Here is a 25430-nt window from a genome sequence, read left to right as displayed (position 1 = left end):
CCACCTGATTCATGGACTGAAAATATTTGCTTTGCTTAATTCAATAATCTGAGATCTGAAACTAGCAGAAAATTCCTATGAAGAATTAAAAGCACTTGCTCCGAGTGGCTCTCTTTAGGGAAATACTTCCTTTCAAAATCATACTCACAATACTAACCCAGCTTATAGCAACTAGGTTTCAATAATCTATCACATGACACTTTCAAAAAATCACTTTTTTGTTGTCTTCCCATAGAAATAGTCTTGCTCCAACTAACTACTACTAAGAATACTAAAAGAAGTTCCTGAACTTACCCAACTAAGAGCATTCATGTACAAAAAATCAAATGCTCATTTCTGTTTCACATGGACTAAAGCATTTGTTCACTGAGACATGCTCTTAAAAAGCAACCTAACCATTCTTGAAGTAGGAATCCGAGGTAACAAAAACTGATTTGAGCTCTAAATGGTCCTTGAACAACCTAGTGTCCTCAGTGGTAGCTTGTTGGGTTTGATACTTTTTTTAACTTTATGGAACTTTATTCAACTTTCAAGAAAATAAGTGAGTATCTCCTAAATATATCTTGGAAAACTAACTCATTTCTGCTGCACCTGTTCAAAGATAATCTTGGTGGAAGTAAGAGAACATATGAAAAGCATAAAATAGCATTTGTGGTCAAACGCAGTTACATGACTGACACGTCAGAGATGAACCCCACTAAAATGCAATGGATAAGGTGTTTATCCTCACAGTAGGATCTCCACGAAGTGACACCACTAATTCCATTTTAGGAAAATGTTGGCTATGAATCCTTTTTGGAACAATTTCTTATTTGCCAAAAGACATCCTAGGTGTGGTAACTACAGCTGTTTCCTATGCCCATAAGCTCCACAGCCTGACTGTGCAACTTCACTAAAACACTTCTGTGCAAAATGCAAATTTTTGTGGCACGATGACACTTCAACCAACAATAGAAAATTGCTTCTACAGTCAAAGTCTTCAAAACACCTGCAAAGACCAAAATAATAGGATTTATGCTGAAGTAATACGGAAACAATCAAGGCAAATCAAAACCATTATGTAAAGAAGCAGGTTACTAAAAATAATTAAGACTGAGTTAGTTATTGATTGCATTTGAACAACCTTGTGTTTACTGTCACTGACGATGAATGCTCGTACAATCAGATCACTTGCAAACAGCTGGAATACATGGACTTAACCCCAGACTTGTCTGGTGTTTGACACGATGCACTGTGCAGGCCCATATGCTAAAATATGTTATTGTGAATCCAATCATACAAATTGCAGGTTTTAGTGTAAGAATGCTCCAGCCTACAGCAACTGTAGTCCAGAGTGATTTCCCACCTGCAGTATAACTAACTTGAATAACCACAGCACTTCTGCCTATTTATTCCATACACATACCACTTGTATTTTTTTCATAACTACAGTCTACTAATCACTTCTGGAAACAAGACAGTAGGACAGACAGACCCTTGGTCTGGTTCAGACTGTTAATTCTTAAATTCTTAGGATTTCTAACTGAGGAGACTGTGTTTCTCAAAGTTTTGTTTAATATACATGCATATTGAAATTGCCACGACTTCTCAGGCTGTAATAATTCACAATCAAATTCTGTAACATCGTATAAGCAGGAAGAACATCCCTGAAGATGGAGAAGTGGTGAAACAGAAGAACAGCTAATTCAGTTCCTCCAGTGTCTGATTCACTGCAGCACGTTTCACAGCAGAACTAGGCTACCTCAGCCATCAATATCTAGTGCTCAGATTCATACCTTACTGAAAATTTCCATGAAAAAAGCCTTGGAAACAAAAATAAGACAAAGACATTATCAACTGTGTATTGTGAAAACAATTCTGAAAATTGTGAATGTGACAGCAGATGTGCCTGCTTACAGATTATTTCGTTCCACGCGTGATGTACCAGGAGTCACACAACTCCCGGCCCGGTGTCTCACAGGACTGACCGCCGAGCCTCAGAACATCACCACTTCAGAGCATCTTTGGGTCTGCTTGGGGGAACAGTGTACTTTCCTCGACAGCTATGTGAAGCAAACTTACTGCTCTTTTATGCAAAATAGGGCAAGGGCCTAGAAGAAGTTCTGACACACATGATTCCCAACACGTTGGTCAGGAAAACCAAGCTAGGTAGCCAGAAAGTACAGGTCCCTGCAGGTATGCTAAGGTGATGCTCCTGTGCTGAAGCAGAAGTTGTATCTGATACTGCTTTTGATCCTTTTTTTGTCTTTAGCAAAGAAGATACGTCACTTTTGAGGTAAACCCATATTCTGGAATGTGCTGAACAAATCACAGAATCACAGAATCCTCTAGGTTGGAAAAGACCTTGAAGATCCTCCAGTCCAACCATTAACCTCACACTGACCATTCTCAACTCCACCAGATCCCTCAGCGCTGGGTCAACCCGACTCTTCAACCCCTCCAGGGATGGGGACTCCCCCCCTGCCCTGGGCAGCCCATTCCAACGCCCAACAACCCCTTCTGCAAAGAAATACTTCCTAAGAGCCAGTCTGACCCTGCCCTGGCGCAGCTTGAGGCCATTCCTTCTTGTCCTGGCGCTTGTTCCTTGGTTCAAGAGACTCATCCCCATCTTTATTTCATAATATTTCATAACAGGGGGAAAGTTTGTCTTAAGAGTCATTTTGCTGTTAAATGATTTATTATAACTCGGAGCCAAGGCAGGTAAAAGCACTAAGGAAGTGCTGTATCTTCCAAATAATTCAACTCCAAGTGGAGTTAAACTCTATACGTGAACAGGAGGGTTGAAGTTTGGGAGGAAGGTGAGGAGCAGAGTTTTGCCAATCAAAAAAATATTTCCCACACATACGTCAATGCAGTTCTCTGCACCACTACCTGAAAAATGAGCAGGCGTTAAAGAAATGCACACTTAAAGAGACTACTAATGAGGTTACTTCTGCTATCACAAAGTCTGGATTAGCCAATGAATCTTTCAAAGTATCTAACTTGAAAAATAGTGTTTGGCAAAGTCCACTGACATCTGCCACAACTTTATTTAGCCTTCTACATTCCCTGGAGGTACTGCATAGGAGCTGCTCTGCAGTACCACACTAGAGCAACTGCAGACAGAAGGGAATGTAGACAGACATGCAAAGTGTTTAAAATAGGAAACACAGCCTCTGTGCTGGGGGCTAGTATAACAGGTGTATATATATTGGGAGCTTATATTAATGAGGCTTCTGTTACACATGTACGAGGCTGCCGGCAGCCTTTTCAGTAGTAGATGGGTATTTTGGTTAAAGTCAGACAGAGTAACCTCATAGTAACCTCTAGTCTGGCTCACAGCCACTAGGGAGAACTCTGAAGGACTGTCCCTTGGTGCTGCATTGATTAGATTTCTTCCCATAATACATGCAGTGTTTTTGCTCAGTAAACCTTACTAACAATTGAATCAAGAATAAAGAGTGAGAGGGGAAATAAAAGCTGATCTCCATGTGAAAATGGGCCATAAAATTAACAAGGTTCTCAACATCAAGTAATTCTGTCTGCTCTACTGTGGCCAGAAAATCAGAGCCTGTAAAATACGTAAGCAAGCAAGGAGAAAAAAAACAAACAAAAATTTTTCCAGAATTTATACAACATCAAAGTTGAATATTTAAACACACAACACCTAAGAAATCTAAAAGCTTAACTTTCCCTACTAACATTTAAATATTTCCTTGTCCATATATTGTACATGCATCATTTTTGGACACTAGTTATGTTGGCAAATGCACATTTTCCACAATCTTTTATGGTGCTGTGGAAATGTTAATATACAAGTTTCCTAATTTCCATGTCTTGCAGCATCAACAATGCATAGAAAGCACCTTTATAAAAAACAAACAAAAAAGCCACATGCTCTTAAATAAAATGTGGATGATATACTGGGATGTAACAACTCTTCAGTGGAGTAATTCTGCTTCTAAGAACTTTAGCATCAATGCACCGGGGTACTATAATCCCGGAACACACTCTAATCTAGTTGCTGGATACTGGAAGTGCACTGTTGTCAATTAGACTGTGTGGCTGATTTATTATTTCAGTGAAGGCAGACTGAGCCTGTCCAGTAGGAGACATTCTGAATGTACAATACTTTAATTACAGTTGTAAACAAACTTTCACGGAAAATTTTCATGTGAATGAGAATTTGCAAATGCAAAGATTTAGCACAAAAGTCTCTCAGACTTGCTGAATTCTTTAATGAAATTTCAGTCCTTTGCCTTTTGCAGCATGCTAATCTGCCTCCTCCAAAGATAGCTGGTATTTGCAGCATGCTAATCTGCTTCCTCCAAAGATAGCCCAACAAAAGGTTGGCCTGGTAGAAAACCAGGTATCTGCAAGGTTTGGTGGTAATTACCAATATTTTTTTTGCTAGAATGATCCTCAGTTGCTAAAGAAGAAATCAAACCCCAAATCATGTCATTGGAAAGACAACTGCAACACTGAACGTTCCAGATAAACAGCCCATTCATTTAAGAAAGGAACACCATTTTCTATCAATAATGAATCACCTAAGTTCTGAATATCAATTATAACACTCACCTACCTGGTAATTCATGTAAGAAAAACTATGATCTTTCTAATGTAAACATAACCTATTACCAAGTATTAAAGTAGAAAGGATGAATAGGATTGTCATGACTTCAACTATCCACACCGCATGAAAAATGATAAAGTAAGTAAACTAAGTATTTTGCAATATCCAGAGTAAGATGGGAACATAATACACAGGATTGCCTTAATAAAGCATATGAGAATATACAAATAATTTATTTATATCTTCCCTAACAACACAAGTGCTCTCAGAATGGTCTGTTATCCAAAAATGATCAATATGGATAGGAAGACTGGTATAGCATGCAATGGAATTTTTAAAGGTTTATAGCTGTATCTGGATACCAGACTAGATCTTAAGCTACACATGTTATCATAACTGGGACCTGACAAAGTAGAAGCAAAAAAAGCTTCTTGCTACATGAAAACAGGTGTCTAATATCAAAGGGAAACAATGGTAATGACCTTTAAATACTGGCATTTGTTTGAGGTCTTCTCCCCGAGATCTTTTAAATGAGCGACTGGTAAAGCAATGTCAAGAAGCAATAATCAGACAAAAAATACCCAAGTAAAAAGTCATCACTACAAGAAGCTGATGCTGAATATTAACAACCCTTTTCACTTCTGGAAACACGGGCACTGTAATTTTTACAATTTTGTTTAAAAAAACCAATCTGATCATTTCTGACCCTTTGATATTAACTATGGGAAATGAATGAAAACTGGCCATTCACCTGGCACTAGCCTACATTCCTAGCCACTGCTGATCTCTAAAGTCCTTCTGAGTGTCCAAACACTAATGCAAACTAATTGTTGGCAAACTACTTGCAAGAACATGCAATCTAAATTCAGAGGAGAAAGATCTTACTTAAAAATTAAAAAAATAATAATTACAAAATAAGCCAAAGCATCTTCATGAAAGAAAATGAGATTTTTCATAGATGTTCTTTATGTGTTTTGGAGCTTAAACCGTGTGGTAAATGCATGATATATTTTGCACAAATGGCACTTTAAATATTCAAATACGACTTAAGTTTTTGAGTGTCATGCCCTTCCTATGTCCAACATCTCCTTTTCAGAAAAAGCTCAGAAAAGAATCAGATGCTTGATATACTCCACCATGATAGTCTGTCCTCTACCATTCAAACAAGTAACACACTGACCTGTAGGGTGAATTACAAAACACACAGAAACAACACACCCTATTAAGAGGCCTATTAAGTCTTTCATTTATGCCACAGGTACTAAGTATGATGAACTAAACCCATATATGCATAAGTATTAAAACCAAGCTGCTTCCGCAAACCTCCAAGAAAGGCAGTTTTGTACAGAAATGGAGACCGCAAAATTTTGCAGGGAGCCTACACAGTTTTTCACGCTCTCCACTGCCCCAGCGTTCAGGGAAACTCGAGGCCTTTCCATGGCATTGGGCAGAACAAGTCAACAGCCCTTCTTGGAATTACTGGAAAGCTGCAGACCTCATCTGAGAGATCCCAAAAGAGAGTTATTAATCTATTCGGTTGTAGGATGCATTGTTCATATGTCTGCTCCGCTGCTGGAGTACATCATGTCTACTACCTGGAGTATTCTGGCCAGCACTGTCCTCCAAAGTTCACTGTATGCTCCCATGTGCCATGAGGATAACAGAAAGGACAGTGCAAGCCCCACTTTCAGTTTCTGTCAACTCTGAATACAGTCTGTGACATTATACTAATGAGACAGAGGCAGGACATGAAAGATACACACAGATAACTCACCCCCAAGTACTTTAACTACCACACAGAGAAGTCTTCCTTTCTTCTTGGAGCGTCTGTCTACAAGGCACACTCTTGTGGCTCACGCACTGTAATGTGATGTAGAAGAGTTCAACTAAAAAAGGATGGCAATAAAGTTCTGACAAAAGAGATGTCTGCTCTGGATCATTCCACCAGCAAATGGTGTTTCCAAAAACTATGTGTGAAACCCCATATAGCTGTTTTCCAGATGTCAGCAATGCAGATGCATCTCAAGGAAGCAGCAGAACATGCCTGCTGCCTGTTAAAATCAAGTATGTAATGGGAAAGGACCTAGCAGAGCAGACAAACACAAAATACAAGCCCTCGTTATTGCTACTTTAAAAAAAATCCTTTGAGATATTGCCTAAGATAGGGCTTATCAAATAGGGTGGTAAACATTTTAAAGTTGTCTCGGCATGAACGTTTGTATTCTGCTTGCTGAGGCAGCTGTCCCTAGGAAGGATGTATTTATACGTAAAAATCACAAAAATATGCTATTACAGTTATGAATGCATAAGGCTAGGGAGTACTATCATAAGCTGCCTTGTAGTTCCAAGGTGGTTATTTTGAATTAATGGAAAAACACTTATTAATCCCCCAAGGAACCTAGATTTCAGACACTGAGTAAAAAACGCTCTTCTGTAAGAGGAAAGCAAACCTTATTAACTCCTCGTTACACCTTCAGAGAATTGACTGGAAATCCAGGTGTCTTATCTCTGTAACCTATGATCTGAGTCCAGATCATTTGCGTCTTTGTCTCCAATTGCACCTCCACTAAACTTGCTCTGCACTGAGTTATTTTGTGTTACATACTAAATAATTTGTGGAGGCTACTGTTCAACTGAAACTGAAAATCTCTTTCAGAACTTCCCCCTTTATTTATTGTTGGGGCAACAAGAATGTTTGAAATTAATTCATAACTCATGTCAGATGATTTGGGGCATTCTTGGTCCAATGCGATGGTCCTACCAGTTTGATGACTGAAAACATCACTGTTTCTTGCTGATCCTTTAATAAAAGCAAAGCCTTTGATCAATACAATGGGTGAGGGTCAGTCTCAGAAAATGAGTGACCCAAGAAAAAGCTCACTCATGAGAAAATCCACGTGGAGGTGAAAATATAGGTAATATAGAGGTATGCTCTCACTGTAGTCAGTTATTTGCTGGAATAAGGTGCTGATACTTTTATACTCAAGATGTGTTAAAAATCCTCCCAGTTAATACACCGTTAACAGGACTGAGTCATGTAGTTCACATTTTTATCACTAACAACAGTGATAGATATATTTGCAGCATATTGGAGGAACTTCGAAGTAATTTATAAGCACTAATGATAAGGAAGCATTAATCCTTATTTTGCAGGTGAAGAACATATGTACAAGACACCTCTGTGCTTTTGTGTGAATCACTGCAGCAGAGGCAGAAACTGAACTTGAATTACCTACAACCTCTATTACATCTATATGAACAGCTTTCTGAAAGACTGTGGTAGACATAGGAAGATGTCCTGAGAAGAAAACAGAAAGAAGCAATTTTCAGTGTAATCCTCTCAAAAGAAAGTCTAGCATCGGTATGGAGCTCCCACCTCAAAAGCCAAAACCAAAACCCAACAAAACCCAAGAACAAAACAGCCCATGCTGTATTTCTACAGAGAACTTTAGTCAAGTGTGGCAATTTCTGTGTCCCTCCTCACTCGGTCCGTAACAGCCATCCCCACCTGGCAATCAGTCTTGTTTGGAGGACTTACTCCCTGACATGTAATTCCAGATTTTTCTTGCAGCTTTGAGATATTGCTGTACATGTACGGGTGAGAAAGAAAGGAAGAATGACTCTACAGAAGGAGTTTCAGATGCTTTATTTTTACTGCTGTACACACCGTTTTCTGAGGTGTTTGGCACTAAGGGCGCAATGTATTAAAATGATTGACTGATTGCATTTTAAAAATAGAAGTACTGTTCTGATACTGGGATTAACTATTATCATTAAGATATGGCAGAATTTTAAACAGCTTTGAAGCTGCACCCTACTGTGAATGTAAAGCGTCCTTCCCCATCCCCCCTTGCCCACGTTATACACACAAAACAGAGTTTTTCATAAAGGAAGCGAGTAAAAGCCACTAACTTCGCTCCTCACACAGTGAGTACTGTATCCATAGGACCACAGTAACAACTCCACAGTGTCCTTTCAATTCCCATCGTGCATTTTTCATTTGCTTTCAGCAAACTTGTGGCCTCCCCCCCTTTTTTTTCTTAACGTTATGTGTTGCTGTATGGGAGAAGCTTAATCATCGCTATTTTGAAGGTTCTTATTTTTAAATATCCTATATATTCTGGATCAAATCTTGGTTATCGAAGGGGCTGCAAATAATATTTGGAATACATGGTGTAATCTGGTGGCCTATTACAGTGTAAGCAGGTTCTGATTCAGAGCTGGGTGAGCGACTGCAGCTACAGGGAGACCCTGCCAGCAGCACATTCGTGCCAATAGAAAAGAACAGTTGATGGCATCTACCCAAGGTCAGCTCCTCAAATTCGGGAGCTGGTTTTCTTCCAGACACTGTAAAGTCGCTTGTTTAAATGCAGCCAGTCGGCAACAATTAAGCGTCTAAATAAAACATGCAGATTTTGTACTCCTTTTGAAATCTCCTCCATGCCATGCTGTTTATTTTCTATTTCTCACAGTCTTCATTATCCAACAATCAGGCTACAAAATGGCGGTCAGAGTGAGGCAGACATTTTGTAACTGTCTCATTAGAAGCCTAACAGAACAATGAAAATGCACCGAATGAAAAGCAGCAATCTGAGGAGCCAAAAGGAGCACTACGACGACCGAGCTTTTAAGCAAACCCTTTATCTTATTTTCTAGCAAAGTTAAAACAAAGCCACGCTGAGAAGCAACCTGACAGTATTTTACCCCCATGCAGGCAAAATATAGTCTAGGGTGGCCCTTTTCAAACACTTTCACTTCAGCGAGTGCAGCTCGTCACCTATGTGAGCAAAGACTCTTCTGTGCCCCTGTCTACTGTGTGCCATATGGACTCAAGACCACCCATTGACAGTGACTCAGTCGCTATAATCTTAACCACATTCTTCCCTTGAAAGTCCAGACACTAATGTTTTCTATTACAGCTCCAGGAGCTTTACAGTCTTCAGCACAGCTTTTAAAGCACTTGCAACAAAATCAGCAAACGAACATTTAAAGAATGGAGCCTACCTCCATCTCTGCAAATAGCTTTTCATTCAGACTTAACTATCTAATGTGTAATAAGCTAGGGACAGCAAAAGCAGAACAAAGTAATACCATATCTGATAAAAGCAAAAAGCCCCAAGAATTAATAAGCACGTTCCTTTTTTTAAATTGTGTGCCCACCAAACTGCTCGTAGAAGTAGTAGCAACTGATGTATCCTCAGAAGCAAATATGCAAATCTTTAGGAAAAAACTGCAAAGCACATGCTACTCATTAAAGATTCAGGTACCTGCCAACTTCAGGTTCAGAAATTCAGACATTTTTAGACTGTTCCCTGAGAAAAAAACAAAAACAAAACCACCAACCTACAACAACTTTGAACACAGAAAAACTATGTTTTTGTCACCCTCCTATAAATAAAAAATGGCTGAGGGGATTTTGCTTACATTTTTTAATGATATAAAATGAGAAAAGCGGCCGGGCTGATGTTATATTTGAAAAGGGGGATACAGGTTTAAAAAAACCACTCTGAAATTATATAATGAAAAATATAATCATTATAAATTTTAATGCAGCTTTGATTTTGAGGGACTTGAAATATAGAACTTAACAAAACAGGTAAGGAATAATTACATAGGCATGCTGAAAACACAGGCATTAGACAGCTACACTGGCATTAGAAGAGATTAGGCTAAAGCAGTGCGTCTCTGTTCCCTCTTTTCTTACAAAGATTCACACTCCAGTGTGGTGCTGCTACCTGATAGCCAATGAACCACGTCATGAAACAGGCAACTGAACGGGAAGAAACGGCTGGCCCTCGAAAGCCAAAGTTAGGGAACCCTTCCTGGGGTGCAGGTCGCAGAGTGAACCCGCTACCTGGAAAATCAGCCTGGAGAAGCTTAGTTTGAAACTCTATCTCTTGGTGGTAAATGGAAGAAAGCTGGCGTGCCCGACTGTGTTGAGAGAAAGCCCCCAGAGAGAACAGGGTAAAATGTTCTTAGAAAAGGGAAAGATTTAGCCTATAGTTTACATACGACTATGACACATTTGCCATGTGAGAAGTTTCCAGGCTACACACTGACCCTTCCCTTACAAGCAAGTAAGAGATAACAGCAAGTGAAAGGTGATTTTTTGGGGGCCACCTAGACTTGTAGTATATATAAAAGGAGAGGAGGATAATTATTACCACAGCTCGTACCCTCGGCAGAGCCTGAGCTGCCCGGGACAGGCACATGTGTGATGCTCTCAACATATGGTGGAGGTCCCACTCCAGACTGTGCTACGGCGAGCCCTGAGAGAGACGTGTCTGAAGAGTCCAGCTGCTGAACGACCCCCTCCAGCGCTCGCGTGAGGCTGTCTCTCACAATACAATATAGCCCTCTGTGGTTTAGGGGAGATGTTATTTCTCCGAGACATATTTTGCAGTGTCCCGTATCTTTGTGGTGGGGCTAGCAATCTGCCGCACTGCTGTGACAACAGGTGGGATGGCTCTTTCAAAACTTGAACAAACCTGCCCAAATCCGGATGTCTGCCAAGCTTACCACACAGACGCTACGTTCAAAGGTTACGACCCATCTCTAAAACCACCGATTTAAAAGCGCCAATTGTAGATGTCCTTTGCTTTTGTTACAAAACCCCCAAATCTGGAAAGAATTCTGAGTTTTGTTACAAACTTGAAAACAGGCCAAATTTCATGAAGAAGTTCCCTAAGGGTCGTGATCCTTCAGAGTTAGGCTAACTCCAATCTGAGCTGGGAGAAAAAAGCTCTGAGTTAACGCAAGGTTTCACACGGGAAGTGTGGGAAACTCGTGGTTTGACAAGATTTCCCTGCAAAGCCAGGTGAAGTTCAGTGGTTTCTGTGATATTTCACGAAGAGTGTCTGGGTGCCTTTGAACTTGAAACTCAAAGCAGAATCCAGCAGCTGCAAACTTAAACACAGCAAGACGAAGATTAAGAAAAAAATGTTTGCATCAGCTCCTGGGAAGAATATATTGTGTTTCACCTGCTGACATTTGAAAAAGCAAAGTCTACACACCCTACTGTTCAATTTAAATAAGAACATTAGGGAGGTACAGTAGAGGCACAGATGCTTAGACTTAAGTAGACTTTAGACTTAAGTAAGGTACCTGTGGGTGGACTGCAGAGTCCCTGTCTACATTGCTGCCCACTGCTGTTCTTGCAACTACTCACATTGATTTCTAGAAATTATACGATGCCATCCCCACAGGCTGTATCACAGCCTCTTTTCTAGAACCACCAAAGCTACCAAGGCTTCCTTTCAACAATCAGGAGGAAACAAAAGAGAAGTTGGTTCTAGCCCTTAAATTCGGAGAATTGGAATTAAAAAGACAAAAGGACCACATGGGTTTAAGGTTTGAAGCAGTATTTTTCTTCAAACAGCACTATTCAGACATCTCCTCTACAACTGCAAGCTTTCAAGGCTGATGAAACAAACAGCTTGGAGTTTATATTATATATGGTGTATGTATGTTATATATATAATAAATATATATGTTATATCATATATATTATATATGATATATATTATGGTATTATATTAGTTCACAACAGTGGGAATCTCTGTGGTATTTGCAGTCTGTTAGCGAGCTGATGCAGAATACTTTGAGCATCTTCTGGTCACAATAAAGAGCAGCTTGTAAGCAAGAGAGGGAAACCAGTGTGTAAGAATGCCATTCGTGTGGGCACCAGTGGTCTACAGCCATGTAACTTATCAGCTTTGGTTTGCTATGTTAGAATAGGAATAATCATACCCTGTTGGGAATTCATAATATTTTCTATTTTGAAAGGGCTTTTCTTAATAGCACTGAAAACAGGAGAATCTACATGGAGCGCTTACAGCTGTAAGGGAAAAAGGGAAAACTGATTTTGGGATGCAGGAAACAAAAGAAGAATAAAGGACTGTAGGAGGATAAAAGAGAAAGGTAAAACAGGAAAGGAAAAGCGAGATGATTACAGACAATAGAGAGTGAAAAACAACTGGCAAAATTTGGGAGAAAGGTTTAGAAATCATACTGAAAAACAGGCAACGGGGATAAAAAAGACTAAGCATGTTAATTATGAGACACATTTCTTCGACACATTTTTTTAAGGAGAGTAAACTTTTTGTGCAGTAAAGTAATATTAGTATTGCTTAATTTTGATTCTACTGCTAAATCATTAGAGAAAGGAAAAAATTTGAAATTTTGTCAGCACAGTTTTGGTCTTTGGGGTTCCAATTCTTTGGTGAACTATTCCTTAATCACTTGTAAATGCTGGAAATTATATATGCTGATCCTAGAATAATATCCCTTGCTCCCCCCAAGTCTCCAATTATCCTTTAATACAGAAAATTAACCATTTATATTAAATAGTTAACCAGATCACCTCAGGGTCATTGCAGTATTCTCCCTAATGATGTAGCTTCTGCTTATGACTGAGTGAAGTTTTGGAAAAGCAGAAAAATATTTTGCAGAGACTCACAAAGTATCACATCTGGCTTTTTATATATACTTCTGCATCTGTTTTTTGAGGTCTATTTCCTAATGGAGGACCTTAATAGTTATATAGACAAGAGAGAGTCAAACTGATACAGCTGTGAGCATATAAATGCTGTGGTTTTCGATTGTGACCCTGGATAATACTAAAGTTGTAGAAATCATCTGGAATAAAAGGAACTACAGCAGCAACAAACCCCAGAGTGCTTTCTTGCTAGTTTAAAAAGCACTGGATTTATCATTATGACCTAGCGCATCTCTTTATATACATTCCTCTTCTCTTTATCATTTATGTAAGACCAGTTGCCGTGACAACTAAAAGAATTGTTTTAATAAAGCAATGTCCCCCTATATTTTAAATACTGCAGGTTCCCGAGACAAAGAAATCCACCCCACAACTTCAAAGATACAAAAATAATACACAACACAAAAAGAAGCTGAGAAAGAAAAAGAAGAACCGGCATACCAAATGAATTTGGCATGGAAATAGTATTTCTGGTCCACAAGTCCAAGCACACGCTTACTGCTTATTATAAGCTTTATTACCGATACCTCCTACACCCCTAACTTCTTCTGCGTCCCCATGGCAAACCAATCAAAACCTGTGCCTCTTAATTGGACTCCAATCAAATAAGCATAACACAATGCAAGTATTGCGAGGATACGGCCTTAAATGCGAAGAGCTCTATACCTACTGAGACCAAGGCATCAGTTAAAATCTGATGTGAGGTAGTGATGAAAGGCTCGTGGATTGCCAAGGGAAAGCAGATCCCGTGCATCTGAGCAAACAGTCTTCAAACAAGACTACACAGATGGCCCAAAGGAGGTTTGTCTTTGCTGGATCAGGTCCTTGCAGTGTAAGTAGCAATCCGAAAGTTTACTCTTAATTACAGAGACATGCGGGTGTACTGGTCAGCACAAATGACCAGAGCCTGGTGGGAAATTCTGGGAAGGAAAACGTGAACATCTTGGTTCACTGGAGTGAAATGCTAATTCTAAATTCTCCCTGTGTGTTGCTGTTCTTCAGATAGGGACTTCTGTGTGCTTTGTGCTGGCCTGGGGTGACAGAATTCTACCTATTCCACGAAGTTATTCAGACCACGAATAGTTAACAGAAAATGTACAAAAGAGAACAATCACACATTGTCAAGGGAGATGAAATTAAATATCCCAACAGACATTCCTGTTCATAAGACATTCTGGCCAACAGGCTTCCTCAGATACTACAGTGATAACAATATAATTAGTTTCATTATTAATGCTAATTCAATGGGAATTTAACAGAATAAATAGTTCAAATTAGCAATTTCTTTTAGGAGTTCTGGGCTGGCAACAGTAAGATCTGTCTCTGTGTAAAGCGACAACAGACAGCTTAAACTTCAGGTTTGCAACCTCTGCAACATTAGGCATCGCATTACTAACCCAGAGCTAGGGTAATGATTCTCCTGCCAACCTTAATGAGCTTTCAGCTACCTAAGCGGGCTTCAAACTTAACGAGCACAGGTAGTATTAGCAGCAGCGTAGCCGCTGCAGCGCGGGGTTCGCAAGGGACGGGTTTATCTGCCTTAGAAGCTGATCTCTTGTGCTGTCACATCCAGCCAGCTCCTGGGACCCAGACCGGTCAGCCAGAAGCTGGTTCCTGCTAAGACGCCGTTCCGGCTCGGGCTTCAACCTAGTTCTTACTTGTGTGACAGTGACTACACCGAAACCCAGCGCTTGGACTACCAGGATGATTTGATTAGCAGCACAGCATGACTGGATTAGCAGCTGATGCACTGTGTTAACTCAAGTTTGAAGTCTCTCGCCACTTCTCTATTTTATTACCAATTTAAACATCGGTAGCACTTGTTCTTTAAAACAGGCTCCCAAGGGACTAGCTGACTCAAGTAAAAAGCACCACGCCACAAAACTAGAGGTTTTTGTGGGTGAATGAAGTTAAGGTCCCAGTAACACTTGAGTTGGGTCTGTAGTTAACACTTCAGTGAAGACAGATCCTTATTTTACACATGCACACTCAGAGTTTATAAGATTTTTATGCTTTTTTTGCCCCATAAATTATTTATTTTCTGAAATACTTTTAGAACTGTGTAATTAACACCATGTTTCTGATTTTACATGGGAGGCTGCTTTTTAAAGATATTTTGAAGCATAAATTCTGCACAAACTATTCCATATACTTTTTTTACCTTTAAAAGCTTCCCTCTGCCACAGCACATATTTTTGAATAGGAATCACAGATTACGTAGTTTAGAACCGTTGTTTACAGGAGTTTTACATTCCAAGTTTCCATCTTTTATTCCTCTGCAACTGTGAAAGAGTTAATCTCACATCTTAATGGGAGTTTGTCCTTAATAAGAAAGCATAAAGCAAGCCAACAATAATAAGCTAAATGAAGGCTATTCTTTTGCCTTTTGTCAATATTTTCATAGCGACAAATAGATCAAACACAAGATATTTTTTAAGGCTTTTATTTTTTCCCTCTTTGTAAATCATAAATGCTTTGGTATATTTAATTTCAAAATGAGTTCCCTGTGGATTAGGCTAACACGATGGATTAAAAAAACCTTCCCAAACCCTGCTGTATCTTAGATGGAACACAAAATGTTCTTTTGCTATTTCCCCCTGCTCATTTTCTAGCGGCTGCTTTTTCCCCTATACCTAAAGACCAAGCTGTCTGCGTTAATCAAAAAAGTTTCATAGTCCTATTCAGAGACTTCAAAACACTGTAACACATATTATTCAGAGGAAAATATTCAAGTACCTAAATATTTGCTACGCCACACAGGTATAGCTGGCATATTCATGTGGGAAGAGGTAGAAAATTCCCCCCTGCAACACAAACTCAGCCCTTGAAAAGCAGAGGGAATACCTGCATTCTGCCACAGTCTGCGCAAGGCACTACTTGGTGTCTTTTTGTGGGAGAAGGGTTTGAAATGTGTGCGAAGATCCAATGGACAACAGTCCTTCTCAATCTGTACAAGTTTTAAACCTTCCTAAGCAAGGTCAGAAGACACTTCTGTCCAGTGAGAGGTGTTTGTAAGACCTGACTAACTTTTCCATGCAAGGGCATTGGCCAGACTCTGAAAATATTCCTCTGCAATGCTTGCTTGCCAGAGGGGATTTAATTTGTGGACTTGAATGTCCTTTCTCCTGACTTTCTGTCCTTACTGGTTATATGTGACCAAGGGCTCCTCAGTGAAACGTAGAGTACAGCTGTTAACAACTGCTGTAACATATGGACACAAGCCTTTCGTTAATGCAATAGGCTGGGGTTTGGTTCCCCGCCCCCATTAAATCTGTTTGATGGTAAATCCTTTTCCTGGAAAAAGCTTTTGTAGAAACGGTGAACTCTGGTCCAGCTGCGGACGGACGTGAAGGCAGCAGCGGTGGCAACGAGACAGACCATGGCCTCAACGCAGAGGGAACGTCCAAGGCTGGACTGCCTCCTCCTTCACGCAGCTGAACCAGAGAACAGAGTCTGAAAACCAGAAGCAAAAGTGACAGAACCAACTTTCTGTTTGATAATCCTCAACTCTTCCAGCTGGTCCCGGGCAGCTGGGATGTCTACCAGCACAAAAAGAGCCCATCAGAACACCATGAAAACAGCCTTCATGGCTTCCTTACGTGTTTGGTGGCCTGCCCGGCCCTCGTCCAAAGTGAAAGTGTCCCCTCTAAACATTTCACAAGAGTGGTAAAAGTACTGACAAGTTACTTACAAATAGCATCCTAAGTTTTAACAAATTTCTTTGGAGAGAGAGGCAGGCATGCAGCGTGAACAAAAAATAATGAATGCTAACTCTCAGAAAAACAAAAGTCCCAGTTGCGGCTCCAAAAGATCATGAATTTCAGCTTTAGCATGGATGCAATTTTGGTTACTTACCATGTATTTGAAACAATTGAAGTGGTTTTTTTCTGTGTTTATTTTGGAGCCAGCTATTTTTAAGGTCACAGTCCCTGCTAAGGGAGGAAACTGTGTCTCTAGGGTACTGGGAATTAAACAGAGGAAAGAAAAAAGCACAGAGAAAGTAGCTGCCTTACAGAGAGAATTCAAATGTTTTGTTTCCTTCCTTGTTCAGTCTGTAGTCAAAGAAGAACTTTACAGTAAACATTAACTCGTGGTTTTTTTTAAAAAACAAATGTAATTCTGAATTTCACAGGAATTCTTTTTTAACTTTTTCCCTCCTGGAATTCCTTCTGATAAACTGCAATATAAAGGGACACCGCCACTTGTCGATCATCTTTTACAACCTCAGAGGTTAGGCTTATCACTCTCCCGTCTGCGGTGACTTATTTAACAGCACCTACGTCAAGCGAAGTATTTTGTGCAGGCAGCGTTCAGACTCGGAGATACAAATGAGGAGGTGCAGGGAAGGCAGCAAATGTTTTGAGAGCCTTGGAAAAGCCAATTGAGATAGAAATCAGCTACTGCAGAGGGCACATAGGAGTGCTGAGACCACAGACTCCTGTGCCAGGAACCAGAGGAAACCAGTGCTGAAGGAATGGTGCAGGAAAGGACGGGAGCGAGTGAACAGAGAGGCTGCACAGACAACCGAGGCAACTCCACCCCAGAGGAGTGCAGAACTGACGGCTGTCAGCCCGCAGTCTGCTCTGTCCCTGCTCGAGGAGGTCACACAAGATGATACCACTCTGTATCTGACACAAGGGATTCACTCTGGAGTCTTAGGTGTTAAGTAATGCAGAGAAGGATCAAAGCCAGCAGCTATATGGAAAGAGGCTTCTTTCACAACTTAATTGCTCATTTGCAAAATACCAGTGTTATTTATTTAAGTGGCTATGACCTTTTCTGATGCACTGGTCATGTGAATGCTCATGTGTGGGTGTCAGAAGAACATCATGATAATAAAATACTAATATTTTAGATCAGGAGATGCCCAATTTATTTTGCTGGGATAGCATCCCTACAGAAGCAGAGCTGCACCTCACTGAGGCAGGGGTTACAGCTGTTTCCAACTCTGCCCCAGGCTCTACATCTGCAGAAGAGAAATGCATTTGCATGCATTTTTCAGGTATCTTTTACTCATGGGCATACCAAGATCTTTGGAATCCCTCCTTTCAGCTAGCCTCTGCTCTTCTTGTCATATCCCAGATTACGGTACATGTCAGGTATGTTCCTCCAACTGCAGTGCCAAGAAGCATTATTTTGAGGTGCACAAGGTGACTTCCATGGCTCTAACTAAACACATAAAGCACATAGAGGCAGAGAATGGCACTGGCACACCAGTCCACAGGACATGCAGTGTCAACTAGAATTGGTTAGGGAACAGCGTGACTAGAATAATATCAAGAAGGCTAGCTGGTAAAGGAGGACACTCCCATGCCTTAACAGTGGTACAACGCTAGACATGATCTGTTCCTTGCTTACAAAGATGTCAGCAGTAAGACATAATGATTAAGGGAAAGTCTTTAATCTCTGCTTATTCCTTGGGCGCAACTTGGATAAAGAACACCAATAAAGTGCAGCAATTATCGAAACAGCAGGTTATAAGAAACTTAGGGGGGAAAAAAGAGGGGGTGTGATACAAGAGTTCCATGAGTGGAAAAATAAGGAAAAATTTATCCAAATTATTCTTAGACTATTATTTTGCTTCAGAAAGGGCGTGCTCTGTCTCATACCCAGGCACCATAGTAAGAAACTATTATTTTGTTTCAGTTAGGATGCTCAAATTTGGGACATTAATAAAAATGGGACAGGACCCCATGGCAATATAAAATAATTTTCTCTTCAGACATTGTCTTGTAGATGTATATGCAACTTATCTTCAGGTGATATCTGTGTGTTCATATGCAGCCTGACCTGAGTAGGGTACATACCTGTACCCTACTTTCCAGTGACACAAAAGAGCTACACAGCTTTTTCTTTTAACCACCTGCACAGATACTCTGTCATATACATTAATGTAAGTATCTAAAAATACAGATCAGAACTGACTGCTACTGGTGTGAAGGGAAACTGTGTGACCTCTCCATCCCATTTAAACACATTAGCAGGCTTTAATAAAGTCAAGCAATATTGTTAGCTATATTAGCACAACTAAACAGTCCTTGAGGTATAAAAGAACTGTGCATGCTCAAATGAGAGTATCAATAAATTTAAGAACTAATAGTATTCAAGCCATATGGTTACCACATTAAAACTAAGCTTTTAAGAGTTCAGGAAGGAGATTAAAAGCCTGTAAAGCATATTTAGATAGTGAATACACAAGAATTAGGTGTGTGTTTTGAGACTTGTTTTATTTAAATTCTGTTGTAATCAATACATATTTTGGAAGGCCACGAGAAACTCCTCAAGCAGATGATGTTATTCAATGAAGTTTGAATACGAGAATACTCCTTCTGACAGGCTGAGGGAATGTAGGCTTACCAAGAAAGATGTTCTAACTGAAACATGTGAATAATTAAGTCTGAAAGAACGTGGTAGCTGCATAGATAGGAAGAGCACTGTGTTACACTTGACCAAGACCAGAATACAACGCTGAGGGACTGTGAATTTTTCCAGAAGTTCAGGCTGTGGCAGGGTGTTCTAACTAAGTATACCTTGCAGGAAGGTACTGCTTTAGATTTGCTAGCCTTCTGAAAGAATATACACTTTCCAAAACGTGAACAGTGGAATGTGTTTTTAGCAATGTTTCTTAAAAGCATACTTCAACTACAAAGGAGCAGAAAAAAAAAATCTGTTCAAGTGAAAGATCACTCTCTCAACTTCTTAATGCACATTAGGTGACTTACCAAAATATTTCTTTTTTGAGTCACACTACTTCTAAGTCTCCCTTGCTTGCTTTGACATCGTATCTGGAACAGACAATGGTAAGCAGAGTCTGGTTTGCATGTTATCAGTGAATCTGAAATAAAGAAAATAATTTTGTTCAGAATTACTTTTATTCTCCATGCCTCAAGGAACACAAGCACCATCAAACTTCAGTACCAACATACCTGAAAATCCCACTGAGCTGTCAAAGACAACATCCCAACTCATCAGAACCCAGCACCAAATGATTCCATACAAGATGGATCTAAGCGAAGGCAGTTTTTAAATAAGATCTCATGTACAACAGCTTCTTACCCGTAACACTTATTATTCAGCTGATGTCCAAGAGCAAGTCTGAAGCTCACTAATTTTCCCTTGCTAGGTCTGTTTTCAGTGGCATGCTGTTCAAAATATGACCATTGCTTGAACAAACTCGAATATTTTCTATTTCTGAGTCTCAGATTTTCACTGTGACCATTTCCGAAACTCTCCCTTATGAAAGAATGACACATTTGTATTTATGAACAGCATGGCTCATGAACTTTCATACCGACTGGAATATTTTAATAAAAGCAGAAAGCTTTAGCTTTTTGTAGCTGAATCTCATGAGCATGCAACTCAGCAACCCAAAGTATCAATCTCATTAAGCCTCATGGCCTTGATTTTACACATTAATAATCTGATCACTATTTTTATCAAAATCAAGAAAGAGTCCATATGAGTTGATAATGGAATCATGAATCTCCGTCACTGCACGGCAACGTCAGACCATGTAAAAAGAATACAGTACTCTGATTATCTCTGCAACAATTATGTAACTTATACCTTCTGGTTTTCATCACTGACTGTCTTCTCAGTTGCCGTAATATCCAGCAAAAGTACGTGAAGCAAAGAAATCCTGTTGTGTTGAATGCGAGAAACTAACTGGTGGAAAAAAATCATCTATCTTTTACACTGTGCTTTGAAATCTAGGAACAATCCCAAATTGCCCCTCAGGACTGTTCAAAGGTTCCACCAGAGCTGTTCAGTGCATTTTACATTACATCACTGGGCTGCAAAATCCAATCAGGGAGATAATAATGTTTGCTATTTTTGTAATTACTCCAAGCATCTGTTGTGGATGAAGGTATGTCACATGGTTATGATTTAATAGCAATTAAAGATTTATTAATAGTGTGAGGTAGATCAAAGGTTAAATTTTAGCAGCACTTAATGGTTGATTGATTTAAAGATTAACAAAATGATTTGGCAAAATACGTTATGATTAAAATAGTGGCTTGATTACAGATTCGAGAATTACAAGATTCACACTAACTTACTACAAGGTATTCTGATTCAAAGTTTACATCTATATATGTATGTAAAACACAAGACAAACACACAAATAGCGGGGAAATATTTGGATAACCAGTGAAATATATACCATCCACACTTGTGAAGGTAAATGTGCATAGTTAAACACATAGATAGGTAAAGAGGTGAATGGAAGACGCCAGCCTAGAGTTAAAACTTTCCTCTTCTTGAGTTTGGAGTAAATGCTCGCAATGTATCAGTCTTTCTCAATGGATGGTAACTGAGAGTTGAGAAGTCTGACTTCACCCTGGCCTTCTGTTGGTTTTGTGGGCAGATAATCTTCAAAATTCAAGAAGTCTGTGCCTGAGAGATGTCCCAGCCCAGGGGAGAAGCTGGTCACAGCCTGCTGTGATCCAGGAGAGCTCACAGGGTCTCACTTAGGGCCGCTATTTATAGGGTCCAAGATAATTGACTTTCATCAGGTAATTTTCCATTTCAGCCCAACTCGGAGGAGGAAATACTTTCTACGAGTTGCGCAGGCCCAGAACTTGCTAGATTTCAAAGGTCTGCTATCACCCCCTTTGGCCACGACCCAGGTACAGATGTACCAGGCCGTCAGGAGGTGATTGATTGTCATTATCGTTCCCAAGCGATAGGGAAAGCAGCAATCAGGTACGTTAAGGGGGTGCCTTGATGCTCTGGTCTGCTGCCTTTCGCCATCCATCTTGGGTTGGTCTGCGGCCCAGGAACGGGGGAATCGCACCAAGCACCGAGCAGTCCACGAGCGGGGACTTACACCACCACAGCATCCTGGTACCAAAAGCAAAAAAAACTGTCTTCCTCTGTTAAAAAGTTGTTGAGAAGGTAGTTTTAACTTCAGGAAATTAGGAGCATTCTTGTTACATAGGACACATTATAATCATAGTCTTTTCTATCATCAGGTCTGTGAAACTTGTTAGGAAAAAAACCCCTCCACAAACCTTGCTTTAAGGAAGACCTGGTGCCAAAATCTACACTGAAAAATTCTAACCATCTTCTGTACAGATTAAGTTATATTCAGGACATGATACCTTCCGTTTTCAGTGGCTGAACTCTCACTTTATACCTCTTCAGAACATTATGCAGAAATATGTTTCTTCATTCTTCCTGTGTGAGCTGTGCAAAAATCTACTGCTGACACAAGCAGCAGCATATCCAACAGTGAAAAAGCCTGTAAATGTCACTGGCAAAATATCTTTTCATTAAGAAGGAAAGCACACCCGTGATGGAATCTGATTTGTGTTTTACCGCTTTTAAAACTTCACAACTTACTAATTCCAAGTAGTGCTGGGCCTACCATTTTGGTAAGGAAGTACCAGCTTTTTAACACATCATCAGCCAGTGGTAGTTGCTGTATTATTCACATATTCTTTCACCTTTCCCAAGGTATAGCTCATTAAAAAGAAGTTTTGATGGAGCTTGCTGTCTTGAAGAAGAAGGTTTAAAGAACACTACGGCAACAAAATATAACTTCTCTCATATTTCTGCATTTCTAAAGACATAAAGTAGTATGAATAAAATACTCTTAATAGTAGCTGCTGTAATTATTCACCAAAACAGCAGGGGGAAAAAAAAAAAGTTGCGATACAGCTTAAAATGTATTAAATCCATTCACAATTAGCCTGGTCGCATCCTTCAAGTCAAAGGGAGTAAACCTGGAAGCTGAGTTCTAAGGTATAATTCCTGAGTTTTCATTAAGCACCTGCTGCCATAGGTACTGAATAGGCACAACATTTGTTATTCCTCAAAGCACTGCACTGAAAATGCACATACGAATTAAAGAATCAGACAAAGTTGCATGTGTGCCTAACTAGGCTTGCTCCCACGCAGAGAGAGATTAGGATATTCCTCGCCTGGACTCTGAGAGTTGCCTATGAACAGTTACTGTTTGGCTACAAAGAGCAAAATTCTCTGCAGGGTGCTTTACTGTGATTTTATATCTAAGGGAGGAGTAGTATTTAGTCTTGTTAATGACATTTTCCAGAAACTGCTTTGGATACATTCTTTCCCTCCCCAAAATTATTTTTATGATCGTCAGTACAAATTACTCCCAAGAATAGACTGTCTTCTTACACATGCAATGTCAAATGGAACTGATCAAAATCTAATCTATTTTCTTCACAGGTTTTTTTTCTACAATGGATATGTATGTATTTGTGTAAATCTGTATTCCAAACATTACTCCATTATTTTAAATAATAAATACTATTTTTAAAAGATAAAGTAAAATAAAATAAATAATAACAACTTCTTAAATTATAAATAATAAATCAAAAAGAAAACCAATACTCAGCTTCCACCATCAAACCTATCACTTCAAACTGCTCTGCTTCTATAAGGAAATTAAAGTTTTATGCTGCCAGTACTGAGAATCCAATATGAGCCTTATCCTTTGCACATAAAATGCCTTGCTTTTGCTCCAAACTCTCAAAGCCAGCTATGTTCTGGTTATCTCCTTCACGTGCCATATGTGTCCTGCAGTAAATTAAGTACCACAACTTCTTGCCTCCCTGAGAAAAGGCGGTGCCAGCTGTATTTTGCATGCCTACACGCAGCAAGTGCTAATTTCACAGATTAAACAGGTTTTCTCTAACTGTAACCACAATCTATGTATTACAATGCCACTAGGGATTTCCCCCCGCTTTACTCAATCCAGAGCTTTACTATATCGCTATCCATTATAACTGATGTACATTTACTATGCACATACATATCCATAAAATAAGATAATATGTTCTACGTTTTTATCCTCTGAAATATGAATTAAGGAATTGTCTTTGGTGACAGTCCGCTCTTTTGTCTGTGCATTACCAGCAAAAGAATAACAATGCTCAATGGATTTCAATCAAGAATTAACAAGAGGAATGAAAAATGTTTTATGTAGTTCCCTTTCTTCATATGCACAACTAAATCAGGCGTGTCTTCTCGGTATTCGTGCAGATAGACACTGTTTTCATACAGTTATAAATAATCACTGAGATTATCATCACAGAAAGAAGTTAGCGGGGAACAAACACATAAAAAGCCTTTCTGTTTTTGTTTATTTATACACTGTATTTCACAGCACTTTTTCCTATCGTAAGTCAACCAGTTAGACATTGCTGAAAGAAACCTTGCCCAACAACAGCAGGAAGAGGAAAAAAGCCTTGGAATTATTTTCTCAAAGAAACTAAAACCAAACCAAAACAAGGCACAATATTAGAATGACATTAGAAATTATATACCAGATTCTACCAGCTGGGGGAAAAACGGCAAGCTAAGCATGTCCCTTTAGCTCTCCGATTTCGTTAATTCTTCACCAGTGCACGTACCTACAAAAGACTTCAGCTGAATTCCAGTTTAATTTCTCCCTAGACTATCCTGGAGACATTCTATTTAAATATGTTCTCATTTTCTTCATGTCATGTTATGTGTTTCTTCCCTGGAAGTGCAGTGTGTTGTCCTGAGAGGGTAATACAGGTAACATTTAATACATAATTGTGAAATAATAGTAGCATCTATCAACTCTGAATTCCACTGGCACTATTAATTCTCACAGAATATACCCACATAACTGAGGCCACAAGCTCTGGGACTCCAAAATGCTGTGAACCATTTTTAGCACCAGCAGCAGGGAAAGAGGAAAGTCAAGAAAAGTCAATTTGCATGAGGACCAGTGACTAAACCAAGTCTCTGTCCTGGTTCTGACAGCTGCCCTTAGAACTTTCTCTCACTCTCCCAAAAATACAGTGTTTGTGTAATCACAAGGAAACAAGAAAGATGAACTATCCGTAAAACATACTTGAGTCTCCCTTTCAATGGCATCTAATTTTTCAGTTGCAGTTTTGCACTGAGCATTCATTAATTCAACAGCAAAACAGTGGATGAACCACAAAGTCTAAGAGGAAATCTTTACTTTCAATTTTCTTTGTCTAATCGCTGACAAAAATATCCTCAGAGTAGACACTTCCTAGACAGTAACAGACCCATATCCAGCTCCAAGAATCTAGATGAAATATGCAAACTAAATGATGTACCAACTAATATGTACCACTAATGCATGTATAACCTTAAAAAACACAAATTCTGTCTAAAATCCCAGAAAATTCAGTTTAGAAAAAGATCACCATCTTTGCTTTTTATTAGCTAGGAGTATACACTGCTTTCACCTGAAATACTGCTGCATTTTCCAGAATCCTACATTGAATTAAGTGGCTGCTTTACCACCTGCACTCTAACTAATATTATCTCAGCAAGTGTCACTGGAGTAATGCAATGCAAATAGGACTTGTATTCTCATCTCCACTTCTAAATTGTACTCGTGCC

General features: G+C 39.5%; 1 protein-coding gene across 1 annotated transcript in view; it reads right to left on the bottom strand.

The window, feature by feature from the left end:
* Window positions 1-25430, bottom strand: part of LOC141923921 (uncharacterized) — a 127172-nt gene that overhangs the window by 20894 nt on the left and 80848 nt on the right. Inside the window, exon 6 of the mRNA XM_074825632.1 lies at window positions 19775-19887. The gene's annotated coding sequence lies outside the window, so the exon portion shown is untranslated. The remainder of the gene's footprint in view (window positions 1-19774; window positions 19888-25430) is intronic.

The sequence above is a fragment of the Strix aluco genome, chromosome 5 (assembly GCF_031877795.1).
Source record: "Strix aluco isolate bStrAlu1 chromosome 5, bStrAlu1.hap1, whole genome shotgun sequence".
Lineage (NCBI taxonomy): Eukaryota > Metazoa > Chordata > Aves > Strigiformes > Strigidae > Strix > Strix aluco.
The sequence above is the reverse complement of the archived record's forward strand: the minus strand, read 5'-3'. Positions and strand labels throughout refer to the sequence as shown.